General features: G+C 54.0%; 1 protein-coding gene across 5 annotated transcripts in view; it reads left to right on the forward strand.

Annotated features, from left to right (window-relative positions):
• The window catches only part of CC2D1A (coiled-coil and C2 domain containing 1A), a 73,201-nt gene extending 69,746 nt beyond the window's left edge, over positions 1–3,455 (forward strand). For all 5 annotated transcript variants that reach the window (XM_048490574.1, XM_048490569.1, XM_048490572.1 and 2 more), the window contains 2 exons: positions 2,213–2,279; positions 3,324–3,455. The gene's annotated coding sequence lies outside the window, so the exon portion shown is untranslated. The remainder of the gene's footprint in view (positions 1–2,212; positions 2,280–3,323) is intronic.
• The last annotated feature ends 10,011 nt before the right edge of the window (positions 3,456–13,466 follow it).

Below are 13,466 nucleotides of genomic sequence, written 5' to 3' on the forward strand. Positions count from 1 at the left end.
TGGTTGAATTGGATGCTAGCTGGCGTTTTAATCCAGGGTTGAACTTGAGACAGGCAGAGCATCTTCTCTAGACCCAAGGAAGAGGCCCCATGCTCCCAGGGTCAGGGGAGAATTTGGGCCTGGTGGGTGGAGAAGGAAGGGCAAATGTTTCCCTATTAGAAGTCCAAGATGAGCTGGCAGGGGGATCCTCAGAAAGATTGCCCTAACAGAGCTGAAGAAGAAAAAGAATTTGGATTGATATCCCCCCCCTTCGTAAGTGAGACCTCAAAGGCTTACAGTCTCCTTCCAGCAGCAAACACCCTGAGGTGTGGTGGGCTGGGAGAGGAGGCCTCAAGACCGGTGGCTAGCCGATGGTCACTTCCAGCTGGCTGCAGGTTGGAGTGCGCACGGGTTAATCTGGTTCACAGATAAGCTTCCCCACAGCTCATGGTAGAGCGGGGAGTCAAAACCCAGTTCCCCAGATTAGAGTGCACCTGCTCTTAACCACTACGCCGGGTGTATAAAACAGAAAAGGCTTAGAGTTCTCTTATCGGAGTTGCTGTTAGCCAGGAGCCCCCGACCTTTTTGAGCCTGTGGGCACCTTTGGAATTTTGACACAGCGTGGCTGCCAAGCACAGCAAAGCCGCTCCAGGAGGCAGAGCCAAATTTAAACATACGCCGTGAGTTTCCTTTCAGTCACGCAGGCCTTGTGCTGTGGCATGGCGGCGGCAAAAGCAGCATTTATGGCTCCCTCTCTGACCATCAGAACTCCCCGGCAGTTGCACCTGAAAATACACAATACCGCGTTGGTGGAGTTGCCATCGCCCCCTCGCGGGCATCCCCTACCGGAGACCCCCCGCCGTAAGCAATGCCCTTTTTTTTTTGAGGGGGCATCGGACCAGATCCCTCGCCTCGGGCAGTCTTACCCTCCATGCCTTTGCTTTGGGTAGGGTGCCCTTTAAAAAAAAAGCACGGCTTGGAATTAGTAGCAGTTAAGAGCAGGTGGATTCTAATCTGGAGAACTGGGTTTGTTTCCCCACTCCTCCACATGAAGCCTGTGGGGAGAAACAGTTGTAAGCCGCTTTGAGACTCCTTAAAGGAAGAGAAAAGCCGGGTATAAACACCCACTGTTCTTCTTCTAAGATGGGAGCTCAGTTGCCTGGTCCTGATTGAGAGACCCCCGAGCCACAAAGCAGACCTCAGCTCAGAGCAAGGACTGGAGCTGGGGGAACAAGGAACCGGCAGGTTGTTGCCGGTGGGAATGGCTGCTGCCGTGGATTCCTCTGAGAATCCAGAGCCAGCGCGGCTGTAGTGGGTAAGAGCAGGTGCACTCTAATCTGGAGAACCAGGTTTGAATCCCCGCTCTGCTACTTCAGCTGTGGAGGCATATCTGGGGAACCAGATTAGCTTGTGCACTCCCAACACACATCAGCCGGGTGACCTTTGCCAAATCACAGTCGTCTTCATTCTCTCAGCCCCACCACCACAGGGGTGCGTTTGCTGTTTGGGGGGTGGGGAGGGAAAGGAGATTGTAAGCCTCTTTGAATCTCCTTACAGGAGAGAAAGGGGGGATATAAATTCAAACTCTTCTTCTTCTACCAGGGGACCAGCTCACTGCAGTTCCTGATCTTCCACCCCAAGGGATGCTGGGTAGTGATTTATTAAATTTGAGCCCCCAAAGCAAGGGGGGCTTCCCTGCTGCTTACCTTCTTGCACCCTACGACAGATTTTCCCTTCCTTTCCTTCACTGCACCTAGCTAGGGATGTAAATTTTGCTTGTAATCTTTTAAACAATTACACATTTTCCAGTTCGAACGTTCATTGGGCACTGCCTCCAATGCAGGGTGATCCCTGTTGATCCTGTCTCGGCTGTGCTCCTGATTGGCAATGTGGAATAAATGCTTACAGGAGTACATAAACAATCAACAGATCCTTATTGTTTAATTGTTCAAATAATGTAATGATTTACATCCTTGCAGCCAGCCCTTGTTTCGTGCCTAGGATCTTGCTTTCTGCCTTTCTAGGAGCCGGTGGTGTTACGCCACGGCCATGCCTTTGTGAAATGGGCCATGTTTACCTTGGCGGAGGCATTGCCCTGGACTGCTTGCCTCCTCTGGAGTGGGGACACGTCTCCCCAAGAGTTGCAGGAAGTTTCCTTCTGCAACCCTTTGCACAGTGCAGCTGGGGCTAGCTTCTCCAGAAATCACCCTGCCGTGTTTTTGTCTCCCTGCAGCAAACCCGTCTATACTCTACGCAGCTTCAATGTTCTAATCTCCGACAAGGAGAAGCTGGAGAAAAAGGTCAGTGATGTGAATCGGGGGTTGGGTTATCCTTACAAACACTGTTGGTGTGTGTGTGTCATGGTGTGTGTACAGTATCGTGGGCCAATTTTGACAGCGAGGGAGGTAAGAGAGGAGTGGGAGTATTTTGGTAAGACCCCGGAGCAGCCGGGTTTTGTAGTCTTTGCCTCAGAGAGAACAGGGGAAGGTCTTCAGAATTAGCCAATTAACAAATGTTCTAGCGCAGGGGTCTGCAACCTGCAGCTCTCCAGATGTTCCTGGACTACAATTCCCATCAGCCCCTGCCAGCATGGCCAAGGTCTCAGGCAGAGGTCCTTGGTATCACTTCCTATCTACCATGGGTCCAGAATCTGAAGTTCTCCAGGATGTTCCTGGACCATAATTCCCCATCCAGCCCCTGCCAGCATGGCCAAGGTCTCAGGCAGAGGTCCTTGGTATCACCTACTGTCTGGCCCATGGGTCTGCAACCTGCAGCTCTCCAGATGTTCCTGGACTACAATTCCCATCAGCCCCTGCCAGCATGGCCATATTCTATGTGGCAGAGGTCCTTGGGGTATCACCTACTGTGTCTGGCCCGGCGGGTCTGCAACCTGCAGCTCTCCAGATGTTCCTGGACTACAATTCCCATCAGCCCCTGCCAGCATGGCCAAGGTCTCAGGCAGAGGTCCTTGGTATCACCTACTGTCTGGCCCATGGGTCTGCAACCTGCAGCTCTCCAGATGTTCCTGGACTACAATTCCCATCAGCCCCTGCCAGCATGGCCAAGGTCTCAGGCAGAGGTCCTTGGTATCACCTACTGTTCGGCTCATAGCCATTCCAGTTTCAGATGTTCTTTGGATCATACTATCAGCCCCTGCCAGCATGGCCAATTGGCCGTGCTGGCAGGGGCTGATGGGAATTGGAGTCCAGGAACATCTGGAGAGCCGCAGGTTGCAGACCCCTGAGCTAGACAGAACTTTGCCCCCACGATGCCGCCTTTTCAGTTGCTGCGTGAGGTCGTGTTCTTGCTTTGGGAACTTAACCACCTCTTGTGTTTTGCGGCAGATGATGGCATGCAGGCAATCCGGTCAGCGGCTTCCCACTGAGCTGGTGGATCTGCACCAAGATATCACCCGGATGATCCAGTGGCAGAAGTCTCAGCTTCAGCAAGGAGGACCTGTCGTGAGGAAAGGTACCGGTAGATAGCAATGCCTGACCCTAAAGCCCCGTTCCTGGAAGACCCTGTTCTCTGTGATGGGGCACTCCAATGGTATTATCTAAGGCAGGGGCACCCTATCTTTTGGAGCCTGCCGGCACCTCTGGCGTTCTGACAGCCAGACGGGCGCAACCACAACTCGCCTGCCACAAAATGACTGCTGCAGGAGGCAAAGCTGGTAACAGAATAGCTGCAGACCTTCAGTCACCCCGTGATGTTCCACCAGCATGGTGGCGTGGTTAAGAGCTGGTGCACTCTAATCTGGAGATCCGGGTTTGATTCCCCGCTTTGCCACTTGAGCTGTGGAAGCTTCTCTGGTGAACCAGATTAGCTTGTGCACTCCAACACTTGTCAGCTGGGTGACCTTGGGCTAGTCACAGTTCTTCGGAGCTCTGTCAGCCCCACCTACCTCACAGGGTGTTTGTTGTGAGGGGGGGAAGGGAAAGGAGTTTGTAAGCCCCTTTGAGTCTCCTTACAGGAGAGAAAGGGGGGATATAAATCCAAACACTTCTTCTTGTGCTGTGGTGGCAGCTGATGCCAAAGCAACATTTTTAAAAAAATTGTCCAGCCAATCTGAATCCTTGCCGGGCAGAAGTCTGACCTGGCTACGCTCGCTTTCTAAAAACACTTGGTGGAAGTCAGGAAAGGTGTCGAGGGTGCCGTGGCACTCCTGGGTGCCATGATGGAGACCCGTGCTCTAAGGGCTGGCGGGGGAGGGGATCAACTTTACACGTTGACTGTTTCCCAGACGTGTCTCTTCTTCATCCCGCAGAGTACCTGGCACAGCTGGAACGGTACCTGCAGCTCTACACTGAAGAAGCTCGGCGCCTTGGTAACGAAGGCAAACGGGTACGATGGTCTTTTCTTTCCCATGACCTTCAGGGCACAGGCACGAGAGACACTGCGAATCCCTTGGAGCCTCATCAGGGTCGCTTTTTGACCCTGCTGCCGCCACTCAACTGAAAGGATCGGCCTGTTGGCATGCTGCCTGGTGCTGTTTGAACCCGCGCGCCTCCGCTAACTGGCATTTATTGTTCTGTTTTGATTTGGCAGGAGGCAGCCAAGGAGGTTCTTTGCAAACGGAATCTTGTGCAGCGGGAGGTGAGTGTCTCCTCTAGAGCAGCAGCAGCAGCTGCTCCCTCTTCTCCACCCCTGTGACCAAGACAGAGTGATTTAATCCTGCTTTGGCCATGCTGGCAGGGGCTGATGGGAATTGTAGTTCATGAACATCTGGAGAGCCGCAGGTTGCAGACCCCTGGCCCTGGACTCTTGTGGCCTCCCTGCCGGTTCTCCATTAAGCAACACCACTAAATTTAATGCAGAGAATGGAGCTTCTCGGCTTCCTACAGGCTGCTGCTCAGCTTCCCTGGGCTGTGTTTTTCCCCAAACTGCCCTTCCTGCAACTAGCCTTGAGAGTGGTCTTGGATTACCTCCAGGTCTCCCGCAGCAAGACATGCCAAGGGTGTAAAGTTATCGTACAGCCCTTCCTGTTTAACATTCACGTCCCGTCTGTCTTCCTGGAGAGAAGATCAGGAACGGAGGCAGTGACGGGTGGATTGGCTGTTTAGGCCGCTGGGCAAAGTTCAGGCGGGCCAATGGCTGGGGCAGCTGCCGTCCCAGCCTGAAGCAAAAGGCAGCCCTCCATCAGCATGGGGTGGGCAGCAGCTAGAGCTGCCACAAGCCCGCAATGTGTGGCTCATGCCAGGTGGGGAAGGAGGTGCGTATGGTTCAGGATGGGTAAAGCAGGCTCTTTCTCCAGTTGCAGAGTGGGAGGGGGCCCCTTTTCCTCCCAGTCTACCCCTGACTGGCGTGCACGTCTGTCTTCCAGCTGCAGAAGTTCCACCAGTGAAAGAAGCTTTGAAGACTTGAAAGCCCGAGAATTGCTCCATCGAGCGATCATGCCATTGGTCGCACGTCATCTTCTTCCCGTGAGGGGGTGGGGCAGAGTAGGGATGGCCCTGAGGGGGGGACCCCTGGCCCTCTCTGTCCCGATGGTGGCTGCAGTTTCTTCCTAGCTTTCCTAACCACACGCGATAAGCAGAGGGTAAGAGTCGATGTGCCCCATGACCCTTCTGGGTACAGCAAACATGGGGCGCTGCCATGAGGAGAGACAATCCTGGTGGGTATGGCACGGCCACCCTGCCCTCCGGGCAACAAAAGTTCTTAAAGAATCGATTGAGCCATGCTGCAGTAGAGCCCCTGCTGCTGCACTCCAGCAGAGGGAGCCGCAAATCCTTCTCTGTGTTCTCAAAGTAGCTCTCGGATCTGTCGCTGCTAAAAAGGTACACAGTGGGAAGGTCTTCAGTGGTTCCCTTCTCCAAAGCATTCAGTGGTTCCCTTCTCCAGTGGTTCAGTGGTTCCCTTCTTCAGTGGTTCCCTTCTCCAAAGCATTCTAGGAATGACCGTCTTGTCAAGGGTGCTGGAAATCCCCCAGCAACCTCGACAGAACTGCCAACTCCTACAGTCTCTCAGACCCGGTGCCTCAGCCGCAAAATCTGCAGAAAAGCTATTCCAGTAGCATGCTGGCCAGTCTTCGTAATAGAAACATGATCGTCGCATGTTGCTTTTCCAGACCTCCTGGGGTGGGAGGGACCCTGCTGCACCCAAGACAGACGGAGCTTTTCTCATGTAGGAATTCGGCACTTTTTGACTCCTGAACCCCTTGCTCGTCCTTGGGAGGCTCCCTCGGCTACCTTCAGTACTCGGCTTCCGTCTGAGGTCCCCACCCCACCCTATTCCCACTCCTGCTTCTTGCACTTGACACTTTGCATGCCCTCCTCGGAACCGTGCTTCAGTGGGCCTCACCTCATCCCAGCCATCCAATAGGCAAAAGGCTCCTCGTGGTGGCTGCCTTGATCCCTGCGTGCCAGCCCCCGCCCCACAATAACCCAGCTCCTGCACCTGTCTCAGGTGAGCCCAGGCCACCTGCTCCTGCTGAAGTCACTGCCTCTTTTTGTAGCTGCCAAAGAAAGAAGCCTGGGACTTAGGTTTTCCTCCTCTCTGAGAGAGAAGCTCAAATTGAGGGGTGTTCCCCTTTCTCCCCAGCTTCCTGAGGAACCTCTAGGTACAATGACACAGACTCATAGTGTTGGAAGAGACCCCAAGGGCCACCAGGTCCAACCCCCTGCAATGCAGGAACACATCATCGAAGCACTCACAACATATGTTCATCCAGCCTCTCTTTAAGAACCTCCAAAGAAGGAGACTCCACCACTTTCCGAGGCAGTGAATTCCACTGTTGAACAGCCCCGACTGTCAGGAAGTGTTTCCTGATGTTTAGGTGGAATCTCTTTTCCTTGACTCCTGGTCCTAGTCTCTGGAGCAGCAGAAAACAAGCTTTCTCCCTCACCAACCTGACATCTCTTCAAATATCTAAACATGGCTATCATGTCACCTCTTAACCTTCTCTTCACCTGTTAACACCCAGATTGGTGGAGCAACTCCTAAGGGTGGACACACCCAACAGTAATCTGGGAGTTTTTAGTAGACCACAGACTGAACATGAGTCAGCAGTGTGATGCAGCAGCCAAGAAGGCCAATGCAATTCTGGGCTGTAGCAATAGTATAGTGTCTAAATAGAGGGATGTAGTAGTACCTCTCTATTCTACATTGGTTAGACCTCACCTGGAATACTGTGTTCAGTTCTGGACACCGCAATTCAGGAAGGATATTGAGAAGCTGGAACGGGTCTAGAGGAGGGCAACCAAAATGGTCAAAGGTCTGGAATCCCATGCCCTACGAGGAGAGACTTAGGGAGCTGGGGATGTTTAGTTTGTTGAAGAGAAGGTTAAGAGGTGACATGATAGCCATGTTTAGATATTTGAAGGGGTGTCATGTTGGTTAGGGAGCAAGCTTGTTTTCTGCTGCCTCAGAGTCTAGGACACGGAGTCATGGGTTCAAGGGGAAGGAAAAGAGATTCCACCTAAAAATTAGGAAGAACTTCCTGACAGTCAGGACTGCTTGGCAGTGAAATGCACTACCTTGGAGTGTGGTGGAGTCTTCTTTTTCTTTGGCAGGGGGGTGTTAAAGAGAGGCTGGATGGCCATCTGTCAGGAGTGCTTTGATGATGTGTTCCTTCATTGCAGGGGGTTGGACTTGATGGCCCTTGGGGGTCTCTTCCAACTCTATGATTACATGCAAATTGGTCAGCCACGGCATGGTTTGGGAGCAGGATTTGGGCTGGCTTACTGAGCCCCGTCTGCTGTTCAGTGTGGGGTCAGTTGTCGCGTTTTCTTTTCTGCAGATCTGGCCTCCCTGCTCAATTGGCCGCTCACCTGTTTCTCCTCTGCTGCGGGGAGCAAAAAATCTCTCTCTTCTCATTGGCCTCCCTCTTGCTTGAGCCCGGAGAAGGGAGAAGCGCCATCTCCGCCTTACCCAGCTCTTGCGGGAAGATGGGCTTTGCCCTCAGGAGCAAGGGAGCCGATTGGCTGACAGGCTGCACCCCATCCTCCCCTAGTTTAAATGCATCGTTTGGGCAATATCGGTACCAAACACTGCTGGGTGGTGGTGGGGGCTCTCTACTGGCTCAGTGCTGCCCCCACTGGAAGTAAGGGGAGGTGGCCCACAGTTCCCCTGTTTCTTGACAAGGAAAAGCACTCCTACATTCTTGTGGAATAAAGATATTCTGCATGTGGGCAATGAACTCAGGACCGTTGCTGCTGGTGGTATTTGGGCTGTGTTAGGTGACCAGCTGTGTCCCCCCCCCCCGACCTACACGCCTTTGAAAACCAAAATGGAACACTCCTCCCCTTCTCCAGATAGTGAGAAAGGGAAACAAACGTACCCCACAGCTTTTCCCTTTGCTTGCTTCCCCCTCACTCACACGACCCGTTTGGGGGTCTGACTTTTATTCAAGTGCCTGCCCCGGAGGTCGGTCGTTGCTCACTCCGAGGCGTGAAAAAGCCAATATTGGAAACAGAGGCCGGGAAGCTGACTGTGTTTTATTTTGTGCTTAAAGAGTGACATAAATTATTATTATAAAGGGTTTTTAGGGGAAAAAATGCGAAGGAAAGCAATCTGTATCGGACCCTCTCTCTGTGGACCCTTGCACCAATCATTAAAGCCTTGTGGAAACCTCAGCCTTTTTCTTTGTGTTGCGTTCGTGGGTCAGCTCAGCAGTAGCAAGGCGTTGTGCGGAATCCTTCAAGTAAGTCCACTTCTCAGATCACAGTTCTCTCTTTCCAGCATCTTCAAAATGAATCATTGGCTTGATATGCTAGGCTGGGGTTCCCAAGATGGCGCCCAGGGGCACAACGGGGCCCAGCAACCAGAGGTGGGATCCAGCAGGTTCTCACAGGTTCCCGAGAGTAGGTTACTAATTATTTGTGTGTGCCGAGAGGGGGTTACTAATGGGTGATTTTGCCACGTGATTTTACTTGAATTCACGCCCTCCCTCTCCTTAGTATGCATGGGGCACTTGAAGCAGTCTAGTGAGAGTTGCAGTGATTATTCAATGGCAGCCTGTGCCTGCGTGCATTCATTTCCCGCCCAAGGACTGGCGCAGCAGCTGCGTCCTTGCCACAGCCCCACCCAGGAATGCCCCACCTCTGGAATGCCCGGCCATGCCCCCATTGTGCCCCGCCCAGCCCCATTGGCGCTACGCCACAGTTTGAATCCCACCACCATGGGAACCTGTTACTAAAATTTTTGGATCCCACCACTGCCAGCAACAACTTTCCTGGTGCCAGCCAAGCACGGGCGTAGCTAGGGAAAATGGAGCCCAGGGCAGACTCCAAATTTTCCGCCCCTCCCCCATGGGCCCCCACACTGCACTTACCTTAGCCAGGGTGAGGGGGGAAGTAGGAGGGGCGTGGGGGATTTTCCACCTCTCACGTGACCTCAACGGCAACTTCTTAGGGCACCTATCCCCACCCCGTCCCCTGGAAGCTACGCCACTGCAGCCAAGTACCTTCAGAAAGTGTGGAGAGCCAAGTGGAGTTTTCCCCATCAAGGCTTCTGATTAACTGTTGGAGATTTGATTGGCTTTGTGGATTTTGTTTTGGCAAAACCTGACCCCACAACCCTGTGTGACTTTAAGGTGAGCTTTGGCAGCGCTTTTGTGGCCGGCTCCACCTCCTGGGCAGCCATTTCGTGGCTGGCTCCACCTTCTGTGGGAGCCATCTTGTGGCTGTACCCACCATGCGAACTCAGAATTCAAACGACGCCCAAGATCAAAAAAGTTGGGGACTCCTGTGTTAGGCAAAGTGGATTTAAGTGAAACAGGATGGCGGGGGGGGGGGGGTGGCGGCGGCGTGGATGGGTGGTCCTTGCTAGGAAACATCTTGTGACCCAGAGATGCTTTGCTCTCGACTTCTTTGGGTTCTTCCTGTTCATAGCTGTGACCTTGTCTGACTGTGGCTAAGCGGACAGCCTGCCTTCTTTCAACCTAGACCCTGCCCCTCTGAGGTGTACAGGGAAGCAAGGGTTGAGATGTTGTCAGTGCCCGATGGAGCCCTTTTGTTCTTCTCGCTTGGTTCTTCAACAGGAGTCCTCGTGGGGCATTCAAAAGGGACAGCTCGGCAACCAAGCTCCCTCCAGAACCCCAGGGATTTGTTTTCCCCGAAGCTGCCCACAGGTCAGACAGTTCTCTCCATCAACTCACAACGGCGGTGCCCTCCCGCCTCCCACAGAATCAGGAAAGACCGATCGATCTGGCAATCCTTTCCGGGACGTGGGACATTCAAGCGCTACCTGGTGGATGCTAGACGGAAAACCGCGCTAACCCCGTTCGGGTCATTTTCCATCCCTGGAGCGAGAGACCGCAGGAGGCGGGAGCTTTGCTTTGGTTCGAACGGCTGGTGGTTAACTTGTGATCTAGCTTAGGGGTAGCAACCCCTTACCAGATGGGGACGGCAGCTCCGTTGGGGTGCGCCCGCTTGCGGCAGAACTAGGAATCTACCCCAAGGGGGAAAGTTGGAAGCTGAGATGCTTAGAGAACGAAGCTGAGATGCAGGAAGGCTGTGATGCGGGGGCCGTGCCGCTGAACCCGCCTGCCTTTGCAGCCTCACTTCAGGATGATTTGGGCTTTTCCCCCACGTAGGGTCACGGGCCACAAAGTAAGCGGAGCCCCCCCCCCCCCCAGCAATTATAATCCGAGAGCAACCGTGGCTGGGGTCCTCTTCTCCGCTTTCCCCCCTCTTGGTTCCTCTCTAAAAGGTAGCGGTTTAGCCCAGCTCTGTGCAGCTGATGGAGGCTGGCAGGGCAAGCGCAGGGCAGCGCCATGGATCCTCCCCTGAGGCGAGAAGCCTGTGGTCGCCAACTTGGTCGAGAGGCCGTAGGAAGCAGCACGGCACCACGGGAGCCCAGGACGTCAAGCTGTGGGAGGAAGGAAGGTAATCAGCTTGCCGATCCCAAAGCAAGGGGCAGAGGTGTAAGGGGGGGAATGGCGCCCCAAGGCAACACCTGCTCTGGGTAACCACCACACCCGCCCCCCACGCCCCACTCACCTTAGCTGGCAGCTGCTCTGGCAGCGGCGGCGGTGGTCCCAGGTGGCCTGGCCCTGCCAGAGGGGCACCCAGTGGCAGCCCAGCTAGACTGCTCCTTCAGCCAGTGGAGCGCCCCCCCCCCCCATGAGCCATTTGGCCCCTGCGGCCAGCCACCTCCTTGCCCCTTGGCCCGGCCCTGCAAGAGGAAGAGGCCAAAGACGAGACAGCAGGGAGGCAGCCGGCTGCAGGGACCGATGGAGATTGAACCGGGGGGGGGGGGGAGGGCAGCGGCCGGCAGGACCGCACCTGCAGCCGGCTGCCTCCCTACCTCATCTTCGGCCTCTTCTTCTTGTGGGGCCGGGCCAAGGGGTGCCTGGCAGGCCTATGGAAGGCTGTGGTGTGTCGGGGGCGATTTTGTGCCCCCCACGTGACCAGATAGGTGGCACCCGCGGGCATGGGTTACCCCATGTCCCTCTGGCATGTACACTGCTGCCAAGGTGGGCCTTTGTTATACGTCCCACTCAACATAACCTCTTTCTGTCCGTTAAGCCAGCTTGGCCCTGGTTGAGAGGGGAAAGGGGAGGAAGGCCACTGGCTGTCCTGGGGCCCCTCGAGCCAGGCCCAATTCCTGAGCCAAAGTTCTTGTGGCCTCTCCAAATCCTGTCGCTCAGGCACGGACCAGGAGTTTCATGCTTGGGACTTAATTTCCAGGCACACATCGGACAGGGCAAATAGCTGCTCCCCGGGAGTGCGTCAGATTGGGAAAGTCAGATTGGGAGAGGCGCAAGCAAACTCCACAGGGCTGCAAAATTGGGCCCCCACCCATCTGAGAATTGATGAAAGGGAATGTCCACATTCACAGGCAATGCATCCCAGTGCCAGGACGCTACATCAGGGAAAGGCCTCAGCCTCATGTTTGTTGGACCTCCAAGAGGAACAGGTTGGCCACTGTGTGAGATGGGACGCTGGACTAGATGGGCCCTCACTGGTTTGATCCAGCCAGAGCCCCTCTTGTGTTCTTATAGGGGAATATCTCACCCTCTACCTCCCATTGCTGGACTTCCAGAGGAACCAGTTGGCCACTGTCTGAGACAGGATGCTGAACTTAACGGACTTTCGCTGGTCTGGTCCAGTAGGGATCTTCTGATGATATTATTAGAGGAAGGCCTCGCCCTCTATGTTCTGTTGTTGGCCCTCCAAAGGAACAGGTTGGCCACAGTGTGAGATGGGATGCTGGACTAGATGGATTCCCACTGGTCTGATCCCACAAGGCTCTTCTGATGTTCTTATCAGGGAAAGGCCTCAACTGCTGTGCCCTGTTGTTGGACCTCCATCCTGTGTGAGACAGGATGCCGGACTAGATGGACCTTCATTGGTCTGATCCAGGAGCGCTCTTCTGAGGTTCTTATGACTTCCGAAGATGGAATTCCCAAACCATGTCAGTCAACTAGACACGTGGAGTGACGGAAGGGACTTGGAGTGAATTAGCCCCAATGCCAGATTCTGGTTTTGAGGGCTCACCATCGGTAAATGAGTGTTAAGGCCCTGATCCCAGCAAATCTGGCACCCTGGAAGATTCTCATGAGAAGGCCAACTGCCTTTGTGTCTCGCCTCACCTGCTCTGGGCCCCATCTTAGGTGCCTGCCTGGGGATGAACCCAGCGTCCGGCTTGCAGAAGAGGGATGCTGATAGGCTCGGCGTTCCCTGTTGTATCCACTACCTCCAGTTGCTTCAGGTCTGCAAACGCCTCCGCAGACACGTTGGCTGCCAGCAAGCGATTGGATCTGGAAAAGAGAAGGAGGATTTGTCTGCGAAAGGGGGCCAGGCTTTGTTTGCAGAAACAAAAAGGGAAGCAAATTTCTTTCTTTGCACGGCTCCTGGAATTTTGACGCAAGGCCAGGTGGGGGATCTAGTTTGGAAGCAATAGGATGGGTTCTTTTCAGTGCAGTCTGAGGTGCATTTAACTGGGAAGATAGCCTCTCTGCCTTCGCGAGACCTTTCTCTCAAGTAACAGTGCATACCACCACAACCTCAAAGGTGCCTTTCGAGTTTCCATAAGGGCAATGGCTGCTTCTCTGTCATGCTGTTAACCACCTATAACACTGCATTTTCAAACAGCAGATTTCTAAAATGCATACTCAGTTTAGCTGCTATAATAACCGTGAAATTCTCAATCCACATCAGTCAACTAGACATGAGGGGTGAATGAAGGAGACTTGGAGCGAAATTAGCCCCAAAGCCTTTTAGAAAGAGAAACAGGGAACATTCCAAAACGTCCCCCCTCCACTTGGGGTGCAGGGTGCCCAGACATGGATGGCCTTGGCTTAGCCTGATTTTGTCAGATCTCAGAAGCCACTAAGAAAGTCCAGGGCCTCTATGCAGAGATAAACAATGGCAAACTATCTCTGCATGTTTTTTGCCCTGGATGTACTAGGCTACCCCGATCTCAGAAGCTCAACGAGGACGAGTATTTGGATGGATGACCACCGAGGAGTACCAGGGTTGTGACGTGGAGGATGGCAGTGGCAAACCACCTCTGGTTTGGAGGGGAAACCACTGAGAAAGTCC

Source organism: Sphaerodactylus townsendi, linkage group LG03 (assembly GCF_021028975.2).
Source record: "Sphaerodactylus townsendi isolate TG3544 linkage group LG03, MPM_Stown_v2.3, whole genome shotgun sequence".
Classification (NCBI taxonomy): Eukaryota; Metazoa; Chordata; class Lepidosauria; order Squamata; family Sphaerodactylidae; genus Sphaerodactylus; species Sphaerodactylus townsendi.